Source organism: Callionymus lyra, chromosome 10, assembly GCF_982586985.1.
Source record: "Callionymus lyra chromosome 10, fCalLyr1.hap1.1, whole genome shotgun sequence".
Classification (NCBI taxonomy): domain Eukaryota; kingdom Metazoa; phylum Chordata; class Actinopteri; order Syngnathiformes; family Callionymidae; genus Callionymus; species Callionymus lyra.
The window spans coordinates 18,181,218-18,196,971 of NC_141827.1; positions in this window are offsets into that span (position 1 = coordinate 18,181,218).

Genomic DNA, 15,754 nt, shown 5'->3' on the forward strand with positions numbered 1-15,754 from the left:
ATTGAGGGAATTCTTTATATTAACCAAATCATACCAATAATTAACTATATATAAGCATATGTATCTCTATTAACAAACAGGAGTAAGATCAATAATTATCACCAAATATTATTGATTACACCAAAACCCAACCCAAATACTTAAAAGTAAAACATGGAGACATGTTGCTATTTTAACACACAAGTGCTAAATGATTGATAACATTGTCTATTTTTCATGAGTTTTCTAACAGTAAATGGTGAGAGGAGTTGATCGACCCTCAGGCTGGACTTTCTTCAGAAAATCTTTCCCTCAGGAAACTTTGGTTTTCCACGCTTGTCCTACATCTTTAGCTTTTCTCCAAACATCTTTTATTGTTTTGATTCAGCCGCAAGCAACTGGACGTTCTGGATCTTACTGTGTGGTGTTCGTCTGCTTTTTTGAGTTTATCTCTAGACAAATGTTCAAACGACAACTAACCTGTTGATTTAAGTGTCTCTTAAATTGACCTCTGACCTCTATTGTACTCATCAGTATGTGTCTGTTTGTACAAAACTCTCTTTCATTGAAATATTTACATTAGAAAATATGTGTAAGCTCTGCCCACACATTTTCTGGAGATTCAATCTTGTTCACCCTACTCACTGTTTTAATTGTTCAAACGTCGAGGTTTGTCACCACGCATCATCAATCCCCCAATCTCTACCTCTGAAAGACTCATTGTATAAACAAAGTGGACATGATTACAGCCGGCTGGAGGATGAGTGAAGACCATTATTACATCATAAAGCACTTTACCATGACCACACCCACTCTGCTGTCAAAATCAAGGTTTGTCACCGCGCGTCATCAATCCTGGGAGTCTCCACCTCCAAGGGACTTGTTGTATAAACAAAGCGAAGCGATAGCTGGCTAGAGGAGGAGTGAAGCCATTTAATGTCGTAATGGGCTTCGTTCTTGTAACCTCTCGTTCGCCCAGATTTCAGACGGGGGAGAACTTTATAAAGTAATACATTTAAAACATGGTCATGATGAGGGACTTACTGCATCTTGGAGAACAGAACTTCAACATTTGAAACATGTGAGAGAGTCAGAAAAGTTGGAGTTTAGTTGATTTTAAGGACAATATGTTTTTAAATACTGCAAATACTTCAAACCTGCAAAATGTAACTCTCTCCAAACTCAGGTATAGAGTAACTGTTATCAACTAGCTCGGTCTAAAGGTTTTTTCAATCTTCTTCTGGGTGTTACCATTAATCAAACCAGACACACTCCAAGAAAACATGCCACCATACTGCGAACACAAGGTACCAAGATTTTTCTTGGTTGCTTGTGAACGGAGCTTCTGCGGAGACAAACTCTCGACCTCCAGTACATCCGACGGATCTTCGTCTAAACTCCTCCAACATGTGGACAAAAGAGGTCAAGTACCTGTTACGACCCCCGCGCCCTCCGCCCGCTGATCTGATTGCCTCTCAGAATGACTCACCGTCCAGGAACCATTTTGGCCGGCGTGTCAGATCGGGGGGGTTTAATGAATGCACGATGACAGTACTTGGGGAGACGAGCGGCGCCGCCGCCTCCACACATTTACCCGCGGGTCACTCGGGGCGTGACGTGAAAGAGGAATCGGGGAAACAAACAGGTGCGGGTCAGAAACTCATCTCCTCCAGAAGATTAAAAACTCATCGTTCACAGCGACGGGGTGTTATTGAAGAGGAAGTCTTGGACTCCATGCAAATGAAGGAGTGATTAAGGAGGAGGTGGGGGGGGGGGGGGGGACGCTGAGCAGAAACGTTGTCGGGTTTTCTCTCCAACTCTCTTTATGAAGGTACAAAAAAACAGTTCACGTTATTTCACTTGAATATTTGTTCGTATTTCTGTGTGGTTTTCTCATTGAAGGTGTCATGTGACCTTCACGTGGCTCACAAGCTCACCATGAGTCTGAGGCGATCACGAGGGTCTGGCCACGCCCCCAGTTTCACCAACGAGCTTCCAGTTCACCAGCAACTCCAGGAAACTCATCCTCCGTCCTCCGATCTTCCAAGTCAACTTTAAAGTGTGTTCTTCGACCGGCTTTGAACTTCTACTGATTATTCAATTTCAACTCCTTTCTATGACCATCTTTGACGTATATGACGACTTTCTGTATTTCAACCTTGACTTTGACTCATTCAACGTTTTCGGCTATTTCAACTTGGTGGACATTTTCAATGACTTCCATTTCTTAGACTTCAACTCTTGACTAATTCAACTAACAATTCTTCAACTACCACAACCACTTACACTCCAAGACTTTTCAATTCCTTTTACGACTGTGACTACTTGACTACTTTGACTTTGGCTGTTTCAACTTTGACTTTGACTCCTTGGATGTTTTCAATGACAATTTTTCGACTCCTTCAACTTCCTATACTTTCACGACCACTTCAACTTTCAATTGTTTTTCTTCTACTTCTTGGACTATTTCAACAGATTTCTTCAACTAGTCTTACCAATATCTATAAATGATATATGATATACAATAACTCCTCTGACATTGACTTCAACGACTATTTTAGCTTTTTCTTTAACTCCTAATAACTTTTACCAGTTTAACTTTCAGACCTACTCTGCTTTAACTTTGAGTTCTTTGACTTCATTTGGCTAAACTAACCTTTTTTTAGTATTTCAACTTCAACGTCTATGACTATTTCAACTACAACGTCTATGACTATTTCAACTTCAACGTCTATGACTATTTCAACTACAACGTCTATGATTATTTCAACTACAACGTCTATGACTATTTCAACTTCAACGTCTATGACTATTTCAACTTCAACGTCTATGACTATTTCAACTACAACGTCTATGACTATTTCAACTTCAACGTCTATGACTATTTCAACTACAACGTCTATGACTATTTCAACTACAACGTCTATGACTATTTCAACTACAACGTCTATGACTATTTCAACTTCAACGTCTATGACTATTTCAACTACAACGTCTATGACTATTTCAACTTCAACGTCTATGACTATTTCAACTTCAACGTCTATGACTATTTCAACTACAACGTCTATGACTATTTCAACTACTTTGGTTAAACTTTTGGTTAGACTTTTTTGACTATTTGAACTTTACTAATTTGACTTCAGCGTCTATGAATATATATATATATATTTTTTTTCGCTTTTTAAATTACTTTATTGAATTTAATTTTGTATTACATAGTCATAACAAACACAGCAAGGTCATACAACTGTACATATTCAACATGTCCAAAACACACCAAAGAGCCAAAAAGCGTTTACAATTCAGTGAATACATTTCTAAAACACATAAATTTAACACCCAATTCTAAAAAGTTAAAATACTCCACTGTCTACACTTGTTTCCACTCATGTCCATTGTCCTTTGTCTTTTAACTTCTGTTAAAATTAGTTTAAAAGTGACATCAATTGATACTACCTTATTGTGAATCACCATCATGCAACGTGTGTACAAATTATGAACCAATACAAATCTTTGTGGCATGTTCTCAAAGACTCCGTACATTACATTACAGTGCTACTTTTTATGTCAATTTCCAGGCCAATACTTTTTAATCTGTTTAATATGACTATTTCAACTACTTTGACTTCCTCTGGTTAAACTCGGACTTTTGTCGACCTCAACTCCTCCTGAGGGATCAATAAAGTTTTACCTTACCTTACCTTAACTATAAAGTGTTTGACTTCCACTTCTTTGACTCACGGAGAAGAACAATAATGATTCTTCCTAATCTACAAATGCCGGTGATGAACTTGACGAACAAGTGATTCTTCAAATGTCTAGTTGATCTTCACTATTTAGATTTAGATTGTATCATCTTGTTCTTTTTCTTTATTTCTCTTTGTTCCTGTTTTATTTTGATTATTTTTTATGAAAAATTGCTGTATTTGCTGTGGATAATTTGGAAAAAAAAATAAAAAATCCCGAAGGAGACCTCCTGAGGGATCAATAAAGTTCTACCTAACTAGTGGTTTCTATTTTCAGACTTCATTCAGCAACTATGGTGAGACGGACGACAAACTCTAGTCATTGTTTTTTGTAAACTGAACAGATGCTGCCAACACTAGACATGAAGTAAAAGAACATTTCCACCAGCCTCGTGACGTGACCTCCCTCAAAGAGACCGCCATCGTCTCTGGGATATTTTCCCAAAGCTCTGACGCGGTGGTTAACACGGTGACCTTTGAGCGGAGAAGCGGCGAAAAGACGAGTGGATTGAACGAAGCAAAAGTCAGCTAAATGCAGCAAAGTGAGTTTGAAGCGTTTGATATCAGAGGCGCTGGTTTTCGACATCACAGCCGGAGCCGAGGAGCGGCGAGCGAACGTGTTCTCTCATCCGCCGCCGCGAAAATGAGCCTTTGAAAAAGGAAGACGCTCGCGCTCGCAACCCGCGTACGGTGTCATGGAAAATGAGGCGCCCCTTTGATGAATTCACAGATCATTAAAACGGCATCACGAGCGCCGTTTTAATGAAACACTCCCCCGTCGAGCGAAGCCCGCCGCCGTGAAGCCGCAGCCATTTTATCCATTTGTTTCTTCATTAACCTTAGATTATGCAAACAAGTTCGGTTCACGTTTGACGGTTCCTGTTCGTATCTATCGTCACCTCGGCCTCCAACCCTGGGTTTGCTCGCGACAATCCGAGGGGTCCGAGCTCGCCTTTTTCGCCGTAATGAGCTCGGCTTCTCCGACAAGGTCACCGACACATGAAAACACACTTTCTGTCTTCGCCGCCGAGGACAGGAAGTGTTACGAGCGAATCAAAACCTCCGAGGTTTTTTCACAACCCGGTCCCTCACGACGTTCTCCGTCCGATGATGCCGCGGAATCGATGAGGGTTCGTGTTCCGCACGGGGATCACATGACAATAGTCGGTGCTGCTTTCAGGAGAAGAAAAAACAAATATTGAATTATGAGAGCAGATGCATAACCTGAGGCGTAACTGTGTAATTAGCACTTGTTCGTATCCGTTCGCTCGTCAAGCGGTCGTCGGAAACATGAAGACATTTTCCGTTTTTCTGTCAATTACGTGTTTCATCAAGGGAAGCGGAGCCTCTTCAAGAGGCGAGGCTAGTGGGGGGGTTCACCACCAGGGGGTCTGTGTGCAGAGCAAGTGGATATTTAAAACTAGAAAAGCGCTCCGGGAGTGCAGACCTTCGCCAAGCAGCTCGTGGACTCTTTACCCTAATGTATAAACTCTGGTAGATTTTTATTCTTTTGCGGAAAAATCGAGATATCGCCTTAGCAAGTGTTGGAAAAGTTCTATTTCTACGTGAACTAGTTCAAAGTTCAGTTCACCTGTGTGTCCGACAATGAACTAGTTCATAGATGGTTCTTTTTCGATATGTTGCTACCAGAATTATTATATCTTGTTGTGTCAGATTTCATTGTCATACAAGAAACTATTTCACTTTTATTGTCATTATAGCAACAACTAAAAACAGGATTCCTAGGCGGCATTGTGAAATACAGTGTCGGAAATAATGTACGAAAAAAAAACGAGAAGGAAAAATGAGATGAATAAAATACAAGGATTAGAGTGACGCATACATAAAAGTGTATATATATATATATAATGATTCAATGAATGAAGTTTCCTTGATCCGAAAATCCAATTTTTAACCCTAAATAAAAGGGTTTCGATCTATTTAGTCAACAGTAGCAGTGATGCGTTTGCACCTTTTTTAATTTTGAAGACAAAGTCTGATCAGAAATGTATTTTTTTTTCCATTACTAATGGTCTGATGAAGCTTCATGAAGCAGTGTCATGTTCTTTAGAGGTCAGTAGGTGGCGCCATCAGTTTAAAAATGATGTTTAATTAGAACAGTTGTTCAAAACAAAGGAAAATAGTGCAGAGACCGCCATCTAGTGGACTCTGAAAATAATGACACTGCTTCATGAAGCTTCTTCAGAACATAACTAGTTTGCATCTATATGAACCTTGCCGTGAAAAAAGTTGTTTTCAGGATGAATACTTGATGCTCTGGATTTTGGTGAATCCTTCAAAAAACGAATGGATCCACATTGTTGTCATCATATACTTTTATGTTGAAAGTTTCATTCTAATCCGTTTTTCAATCGTTTTTTTTCCAACAGCCACAATTGAAACCAATAATTAATATCTCAGACGAGCTGCAAAACTGCCAAAGAGACAGAAAAAATGAGAGAGTAACAATATAAATATAAAACATTTAAGATTAGATTTAACGTAAATAAAGTAATAAACCTTGACTGCGATGTCAAGTGACAATAGCTCGTCTGTTATTTATGGAGGCAGCATCAACTTTAGTTGCAAATCCCTCGACTGTTTATCACAACCCAGCGACCGGCCGAACACACCGGAGCATGAGGAACACAAAACCCCTTCAAGCCGTGAAACAGCTGTCACAGACGCGTCTCGCTGCTGCTACAATGTGGCGTCACTGAGCTGAAGGATTCCTTTCTCCACCTGGAATCTTTTGACGGACACGTTCAAGGACGCCGGAGAGATTCGCTGACGGAGTTTGATAAAAAAAACAAAAAAAAAACGAGCCACGGTCCCGCTGAGAGCCGATGCCACATCTGTCGAGGGCGACTTCTCAGAGAAAAGTGTGCGTGAAAGACAAAACAGAGAGAGTTTGGTGATGAAAACTCAAAGCAGGTTTTCCACGAGTTTCCGGGTCAAGTGAGGAGCAAAACGACACAAACACATTTAATCACCAACTGTCATAAAAACAGACTTTACTTTAGTCGTTGTCACAGCATACGCACACACTTGTGCTCATGGCTACATCTCGGGTCATCACTGGACTATAAATACATGTTTTCACTTTTGTGTTGTTTGGTCATGATCAAGTGATTTTTCCTGTATTTATTTTCACTTATTTGTGTAAATACAAGCTTCAAATAATTAATTCTGTCGCTAAGATTTAAACTTTTCTTCAACAAACTGATTCTACTCAACAGGAATTAGGAAGACACAACTAAACACAACACTTTGCTTCATTCAATTCAAACAGAAATTACACTTTTTGTAAAAATCCAAACTCCTCTGAATTCTGATACATTTTGCTACATTCTTCAAGGCTTCAAGTTAGATTTTCTTTTACCGTATTTCAATACTATCAAACTGGAACCGATAACCGTTGGTGTATCCAAAGAATCAATCAAACCGCATCATAGACAACATATTTTTCTTCGCGATGATCCTAAAATGGTGTGGAAACTTCATGAAAGCATTTACTGACACTTGACAATTAGAAAGAATAAGACGCTCTTCATGATAGACTTTCAGAGTTTGACAGTTTATATCCTTCTTGAAACTGTTGTAGGTTCTGCTAGTCTGCACTCAAAATAATATATATGAAATAATATTAGGGCGACTGAGTGAAGGGTGACTAGTATGGGTTTATTTATATTGTTGCTTGTTTTTAAACTCTTTTTTTTTTTTTTACTTAAATCTGTATTTGTTCAGGCTTTTCCTTGATTTTCTGGAACTCCTGTTGTGTTATCAGTTTTATCTTGATCTTTAAAGTATATACTTTATTGAATATTGTTTTGATTGTTTAAGCGCTTTGTGACCCTGGTCTAGAAAAGCGCTATATAAATAAAAATTACTTACGTACTTACTTACTCGTTTCTTTCTATTAAAGCATGTAAAAATGAAAAAAGAAAAAAAAAATAGATATAAATAAACGTTTCCAAACGGCTTGAATGTACTTCTGTCAGTTAAAATATTTAACCAATTTAACGAGACAACTTACTTACAACTGATATCATATGAAAGGTTTGTTTGAAATTCTAAACCCATCGTCAATCGAAACTCATCTTGATTCAGATCTCGCCGTGGGTCGAATCTCATTCTAAATCTGATCATGTTGTTAAATCAGTCATAGTTTTAAATGTTGAATCTTATCTCAAGCTACTCCTGGAGGTGTATTTGAGTTATACTTATCTTAAGTTGAAATTGGTGCTAACAGCTCAATCATACTTCTCACCTCATAAGTCAGACATGATCGTCACAGGCCAAAAACTAAATATATTTATTAAACTGTCGTAAACGGCCACTTAAAACATGAGTTGACAGGAGCAACAGACTGGAAGGATTTCTCTCCTCTGGTCCTGAACCGTGTTCAGGAACCATCAGTAGATTCTGATCCACAGACCTCAGAGCCCGAGCTGGGGTGTAAGGCTGGATCAGATCACTGATGTAAGGAGGAGCCTGACCATGAATAGATCTGAAAGTAAGAACCAGAATTTTAAAGTTGATCCTGAAAGAAACTGGCAGCCAGTGAAGAGTTTTAAGGATCGGAGAAATGTGAGTTCTTCTACTAGAGCGGGTCAGAATTCTCGCTGCAGAGTTTTGTATTAACTGCAGACTCAATCTACTAGAACACAAACCAGTGTAGTCCTGAATTGTACTTCTCTTCTTGAGAAAGTACCGAATAAAACTTTGTAACATCTAAGTCGATTCAAAGACGTTGTTTAGCATTAATGATACGTTAATGTTCATCGGTGTTCAGATTGACAAGACCACCCCCCGTCTCTCTCTCCACACAGCCCGTCACCGAGGCGGAGGAGCGGCGGCACATCATCATATTTCCAGCTTATTAATTACCTTCCCATTACTTAAACAAACATGCTACATTGAGTGCCTAATTTTCCTGCTAAACTGCGGCCGACAGATGCGGCGCCGGCTGCGGGAGGCCTGGTGTCACCGCCTCAGCAGAAAGAAGGCGCGGCGGCGTGGCTGTCGCTGCCGAGCCACATTAGCTGTTAAGTGAACCTCGGAGAACAACAGCAGCAGTGTTTGCAGAGTTGTTTGCCTAGAGAGCAGAAAATATGGTCCTCGTTATCCCACACACCTTTTTCTCCTGGAGAACAAACGCCCTCTAGTGGAACAACTCTATTTTTATTTCCAAGAAAGATAATGACCGAGAAAAACATTTGGATACAATTTAAAGTCAGTTTAAAGGTGGGCAATGAGGCGGTGAAGGGGTTTTTCTTCTGTCTGCTGGTACCTTTGTCATGTGTTCTATACCAGCTGGATGTCTGAAACTAATTACTTATTTATGTCACTGAGAAGAGACCAACATACTGAAGAATATTGAAGAATATTGACAAATGAATGTGTTTTCTATAAGATTGACACTAGTCATGATTTATGATAAACGAAAGACATGCTTGATTCCTGAGAAGGAAAACACCTACTGCAGAAAACTGACCAGAAACTGAGAAAAATCTCTCAACTTAGGAAAATGATTTCACAACTCGATTTGGAGCTTATAATCAATGCGTTTATGTCTTCTCGTTTAGACTATTGTAACAGTTTATTTTTGTGTCTAAAGAAGAAGGAGCTGTCTCGCCTGCAGTTGATACAAAACTCTGCAGCGAGAATTCTGACTTGCTCTAGTAGAAGAACTCACATTTCTCCGATAATTAAAACTCTTCACTGGCTGCCAGTTTCTTTCAGGATCAATTTTAAAATTCTGGTTCTTACTTTCAGATCTATTCAGGGTCAGGATCCTCCTTACATCACTGATCTGATCCAGCCTTACACCCCAGCTCGGGCTCTGAGGTCTGTGGATCAGAATCTACTGAATGATCAAATTCACTACAATTGACATTTGCTAAAGAAATACTTCTTACAAAACTTTCTCTTTTATGCGTCACAGTGTTGGGTAAATCAATTTTCAACACACACGTATTACCAAAAGGAAGACATTCATTAAATTGAATTAAAAAGGAACCTGCCTGCTTGAGACCTTGGCTCCTGCAAGGGTTGTGGTGTAAAGCTGCAAGACAGGTATAAGGATTTTATTTAAGGAATTGTACAACTTTTTTTAAAGCAGTAAACATCAATACAATAAAAAACATAAAATCAATAAAAAGTGTTGATAAATATATTTACAATGACTTTGTAACAAGCAATAAACACAGAGCTAACGACGCTAAAAGGCTCAATGTTAAAGGTTGCTATACATAATTTACGTGTGGACTAACTGGACTCATGAAAGTGTTTTGATAGATTCTAATGTAAAGAAGGAAAAATAGCTACTTGGTGGAGGTATGCTCTGTCTGGGTGTCGTTATTGTTGAGAGATAAATCAGTGTGTCATCTTCGTAGAAGTTTACTGGATGAATACAAGCAAAAAAGAAAAAGGGACCTGGAGTAGAACCTTGCTGCACGCCACAAGGGGCTTTTGTTGTGATAACGCAACAAGGTTTTAAGACGACCAAAATAGAACAAGCGAGAAAGAAGTACAAGAGTTTTGAGATAAGCTACTTCCTAACAAGATAACAACACGACCGTCGACAGCTTGTATTTGTGTCTTTTGCGACGCGCGTCCTTGAGCAAGCGTTTTTTTCATACAAGGTTGTGTGACTGAGCATTGTCTAAACTTAAGAGCTAAACTCTTCGGTGGGAAAAGCCTGATGGGAAATGTCTCCGCTAATTAAGACGCATGAATAATTCAAGCGCCGGCGCGCTCATTAGTATTCCATCAGTCCGGCGCCGCCGCGACGGCCCGGTGAGGCGCATCACTGTGGAAGGAACCGCGAGCTGCTTGACGGCGAGAACTCTGTCATCGTCAGCCGGAGAATTTTTCTTGACGATTTTTTTTGAAAACGAGCCTCACGAGAACAAGCGCCGGAGGAGTGATGTCACGTTTACTCACCTGGATCCAAACAACCCTAAACCTCCCGCGCGGGGTTTAAACGCATGATTTAGCGAAGTCGTTGCCCCCGTCGGTTATTGCTCTCTCTCGGAGGAACTGTAGCTGCTATAAAAGCAATAAAGAGGTGTTAAGATGGAAATTAAATCCTGATAAATCACAGAGGTTAACTCGCAATAATAGTCTGCTTTAAATGAAATCCATTATTTATTTTCTGGCGTTAGCCTGCAGTCAGAGAGCACGAGAAACTTTAATTTCTTGAAATCTAAACACAGGCTTTTTTTTGTATTATTGTAGAGGAGGAACAGAAGAGCGAGACTCTTGGAGGGTCTGGATCTGGGGTCTTAAATGACCGATGGCTTGTAGAAGGTTGTCAACCTGCACCTGAAGTTCTTAATTAAAGTCTAATGACGGAAGACTTGTATGTGGATGAACCGTTTTGGATCTTTTCTTCCGGTGCTGCCGACTGTTCACTCGTGAGTCTTTAAGCTTCTCTGTCATAACTCTTATTCTGGCTTTCAAGGATTTGGGGGAATTAGGAGATTACCGTTTTCTCAATAGGATTAATGTGGAGCTTTTATAATGTAAATGATCCCGACGTTTTGAGGCCGGTTCAGTCAGGAGTGAAAATATCCTTTAAAGACTTGACCTTGACTTGCAGAGGTAGTCGATGCTTGGGTTTCAGGTGATACCACCACGACTAGGGCTTGTCTTCTTTGTCTTCTTTCACTTTATCTAGTGTCGCGGGGGCAGCAGTTAATGCAGACCCAGACTTTCATCTCCCCGACTCTATCATCCAGCTCTTCCTATGGACACATGAGACATTCCCATATGTCCTGGCTCTCCCTCGTGGTCATTTACCAAACGTAACGTACCAAAGTTAACTGACTCCTCTCGACGTGAAGGAGCAGCAGCGGCTCGACTACTTTCAGAATCATAAAGTTTTATTGCCAGCGTTGTAAACACAACATAAGAATGTTTTGTGGTGTCAGTTTAATGAAGAAACACTTTCTCTTTCACGTGTCACAAGGGGTTGAGTGAGTAAAGTTTTATCAGACACTAGTTACCAAATCAGGAATAGCAACTTAGCGGCTCGAGACCTTGGCTCCCGGAAGGTTTTGGATGTAAAGCCACAGGACAGGCATTTTATATAAGGCATTGCATAGCTTTTATATTACTTTTTTTTTTTTTTTATTTAAAAACAAAACAATTCAATAAACATGTTCTTAGTAAGAAGTTTCTAGATACATTTTTAAAAGCTTAGATATAAAAAAATACTACGTGTAATAGTATAAATGTATATAGCGTAGCCGTCTTAGATCTCGGTGAATGAGAGGTTACAAGAGTGAAGCCCATTATGGCGTAAAAACGGCTTCACTCCTGCTCAAACAAGCTGTAATCACGCCCCGCTTTGTTTATGCAACAAGTCCCTTGGAGGTGGAGACTTCCATCCCTTGATGATTGCCCAATCACAGCAGAGTGGGTGTGGTTAAGGTCAACATTTTAGCTCCAGAAAAAAAAAAGGGTTTTCACTGGGCGGGGCTTAAGAACATTTTCTAATGTAAATATTTTAATGAAAAGGGAGTTTAGTACAAACAGACACACACTGATGATACAATAGAGTCTCATGATCTATTTAAGAGACACTTGAATCAACACATTAGTTTCCATTTAAATAAAAAATGACGTGTAAATGACATTATTTTCCATGATGTCCACAGAGCCTGGAGAGAAACTAACTGATAACTAATAATAATAACTGAGCCATCTCCACATTTATCAACATTTGAACACAAAAACCTTCTGTCTACATAGAGTCCATCTCTTCTCTCACTGTTAGTGTTTCAATTCTAATGTTGATGACACAGAATTACTCTTCTGTCGTGTAAATTCAAAAGATTCATGCAGGTAAAAACTAAAACAGTTCCTGAAAAGGTTCTTTGGAATAATAATAATAAGTGTTGACTAAATATTGTAAAGGGTGAGATGCCGGCACCTGGCCCCCATCTGGACCAGTCGATAGGAGACCTGCAGAATATGAAGCCGAAAATAAACTAAAATAAACAGAAACATGATGCAAAAGCCGAAGTTCACAGGATACACAGGACACCAATAACACATCAATAATAAACCACATCATGGTTATGACCACTAAGAGGTTGTTGCTTTTTTAGGTAGAGTTTCAAACACACACACACACACACATTGGTGAAGAAAGGCTAAGAGGAAAGGCTGCTGGGAGCGTGTGAGTGTGTGACAGTGGATCAATAGTTGTGTTTGTGGCGCCGCTCCCACCGGGCCACGAACAGTATATGAAAAGCTGCTGTTGATGGCTGAAGGTTTCTCTCAGAACATTCCCCGTGTGTTTAGCCCAGAGCCAAGGTTAAAACCGGCACAAAGACGCCACAAAACCTCAACGTGCCTCCCCGGGGCGACGCACACTCACACAGGCACCACAGGTCCTCTGCAGGCTTTTATTCTCCGCGTGTGTGTCAGTGTGTGTCAGTGTGTGTCAGTGTGTGTCAGTGTGTGTGTGCGCTCTGAGGTAGCCATGAGCGAAGAGATAAAGCTCTAGCTGAGGATTCTTCTTCATTATTTCTGACCTCATCTTTCATCGTTGGGTTGGTGTCAATACTTTCTGACCTGTTTGATTACATATATTCACATTAATTTCCAATATTAAGAAACAGTTGCCATTTTCAAAACACATTTAAAATGGTAGTGGAACCAAGCTACAAAAACAATTGGCTGCTAGCAAACCTTCGCTTATTCAAAGTTACATCCACTAGTGGTGGTCTGATGAAGCTTCATGAAACAGTGTCATGTTGTTTGGAGGTCAGTAGGTGGCGCCATCAGTTTAAAAAATATGTTATGTTTCATTAGAACAGGAAAATAGTTCAGAGACCGCCATCTAGTGGACTCTGAAAATAATGACACTGCTTCATGAAGCTTCATCAGACCATCACTTCCAGTAAGGTCTATTTAAGGATATTGCAGAGTAGGATCTGGTCGAACCAATGATTCTAGATACCAGCTACTCAGGAGAGTCTTAAGTTACATGGGGCGACATGGTTAGATGGTAGAGTGGCTGCAGGTTTAATCTCAACTCGGGATGAGTTCAGGTGTTTGGAGTTTATTTGTGGCTCTTGAGAATCCATTCGACTGAACTTTTCAGTCACTATACAAAAAATCAATTTTGATAATTCACCTGTCAAATTCTGGTCCAAGTTTCTTTCTAGTAAAGGTTTAACTGCACCAGAGCTATTTACAATGTCATGAACAGCACTAGGCAGTGAGGGTCTTCAGCTTGGTGACCTTAATGACCTTTTTTACAGATGACGTGTTGCCGTTGGCCCCCGTAGGACTTTTGGTCCTCACTGGACTGAATGTGAAGCATCTGGGCCACATTGAGAAAAAAACAAAAAAACAGTTGAGGCGGCTCAGGGACATTTTAAGGATGCGCCCGTCAGGAGGTGTCCTGGGCAATGTTAAAGAGACCTTTGGCTGGAACCAAGGACATGTCGGGAAAGACAATGTCTCGCTCTTGGCCTGTTGATGTCTCAGTGTTTAGGAAGAGAGAGTAAGTAAGTAAGTCATTTTTATTTGTATAGCGCTTTTCTAGACCAGGGTCACAAAGCGCTTAAACAATGAAAACAATATTCAATAAAGTATATACTTTAAAGGGCAAGATAAAACTGATAACACAACAGGAGTTCCAGAAAATCAAGGAAAAAGTCTCTTGCTTCTTCCCCACAACAAGACCATGAATAGATGATGGAAGGATGGACTATCTGAGCAGGAAGTATGTATGAAACATTTCAACCCTTTAGCTTGTTAATGACAAGTACACTCAAATCACAAGGTACTTCTGTTGTTCTACAAAACAATAAATATTACAGAAAGTTTAGCTCAAATCTTTGGTTTTCAGGTTCCAGTCTGGACACAAATATCTACCAGTAAATTCACCCAGAAGACAAACATCTTTCAGTTTAACTCTTTCATGACTTTAACCAGCAGCTGAGACTGAGCTGAACTCCATTGGTCCCCATTGGTCCTGCAGCAATATTTAAGAATCATGCCGAGGTAAAAAAAAAAGTGGAATTAAAGCTGAGCGTCTCAACTTTAGCAGCTGGTGCTCCGGGAGTGCAAGAGAAAACTTTGATTATATTTATAAATGAACGAAAGTGTTGAGGTTGATGGTTAAATAAACATTTATCTGTGATAGATCGCAGAGTCTTCTGAAGCCAGGAGGAGGTGAAGGAACAGCCAAAAAAAAGTGAATGAATAATTCTATGCAGGCTGAATAAATAGCAGATATTTCCACATCATAAATATTATCTCCACCTAATGTACCTCGCTCCTGGGTGGGCCCGAACTGCTCTGCCCTTAGGGGCTGGCGAGGAGGAGCAGGAAGGATGGCTCAGCGTTATCCTCTGGAGGGTGAGCTGGGGGGGGGCAGCTTAATCCCTACAGTAGGTAACATATCTACGGTGGCCCCACGGGGCCAGATGTCACAGATGCCAGGATGAACAAAGTGAGGCATTAATCATCTTCGGGTCTGATTCCCTTCATTTCCTCGGCGCTGATGTGTTCCTGACGCGACGCACCGTTCTTGACTTTTTCAATTACAGCGAGAGGCAACGAGCGGATCCTGTGGGTCCCACTGTCACGGCGCCCCTGAAAATAGAAGATTCCGCTTCTATCTCCGTGATCCAGTTCGAACCGTCGGTGACATTGGCGGCGGCGATCGCCGATGACACGAGGAGGGGTTGAGCTCATTTTTCTGGATGTCAGGTCTCGTCCTCTCTGATGAATCCAACGGCCTGAAGGCCTGGCCGGGGCGCAGGGAGGTGATTGATGACGGGGACCGTTGTCGTCTTCTTCGGCTCTGCTCTGATTTCACAGAACCGCCGTGATCCGACGAGCCCTGATCGAGCGGACGTGTGAACCGGACCTCTGCCGATCTATGGCAGCTTTCATGGTGATACGGCTCTGACTGCGGAGAAGACGCACTCGCCGGACCGTAGTTCGACTTGAAAAGTTAATGTTAAACTCTAGGTCGCCCCAAATCTGCCAATCCT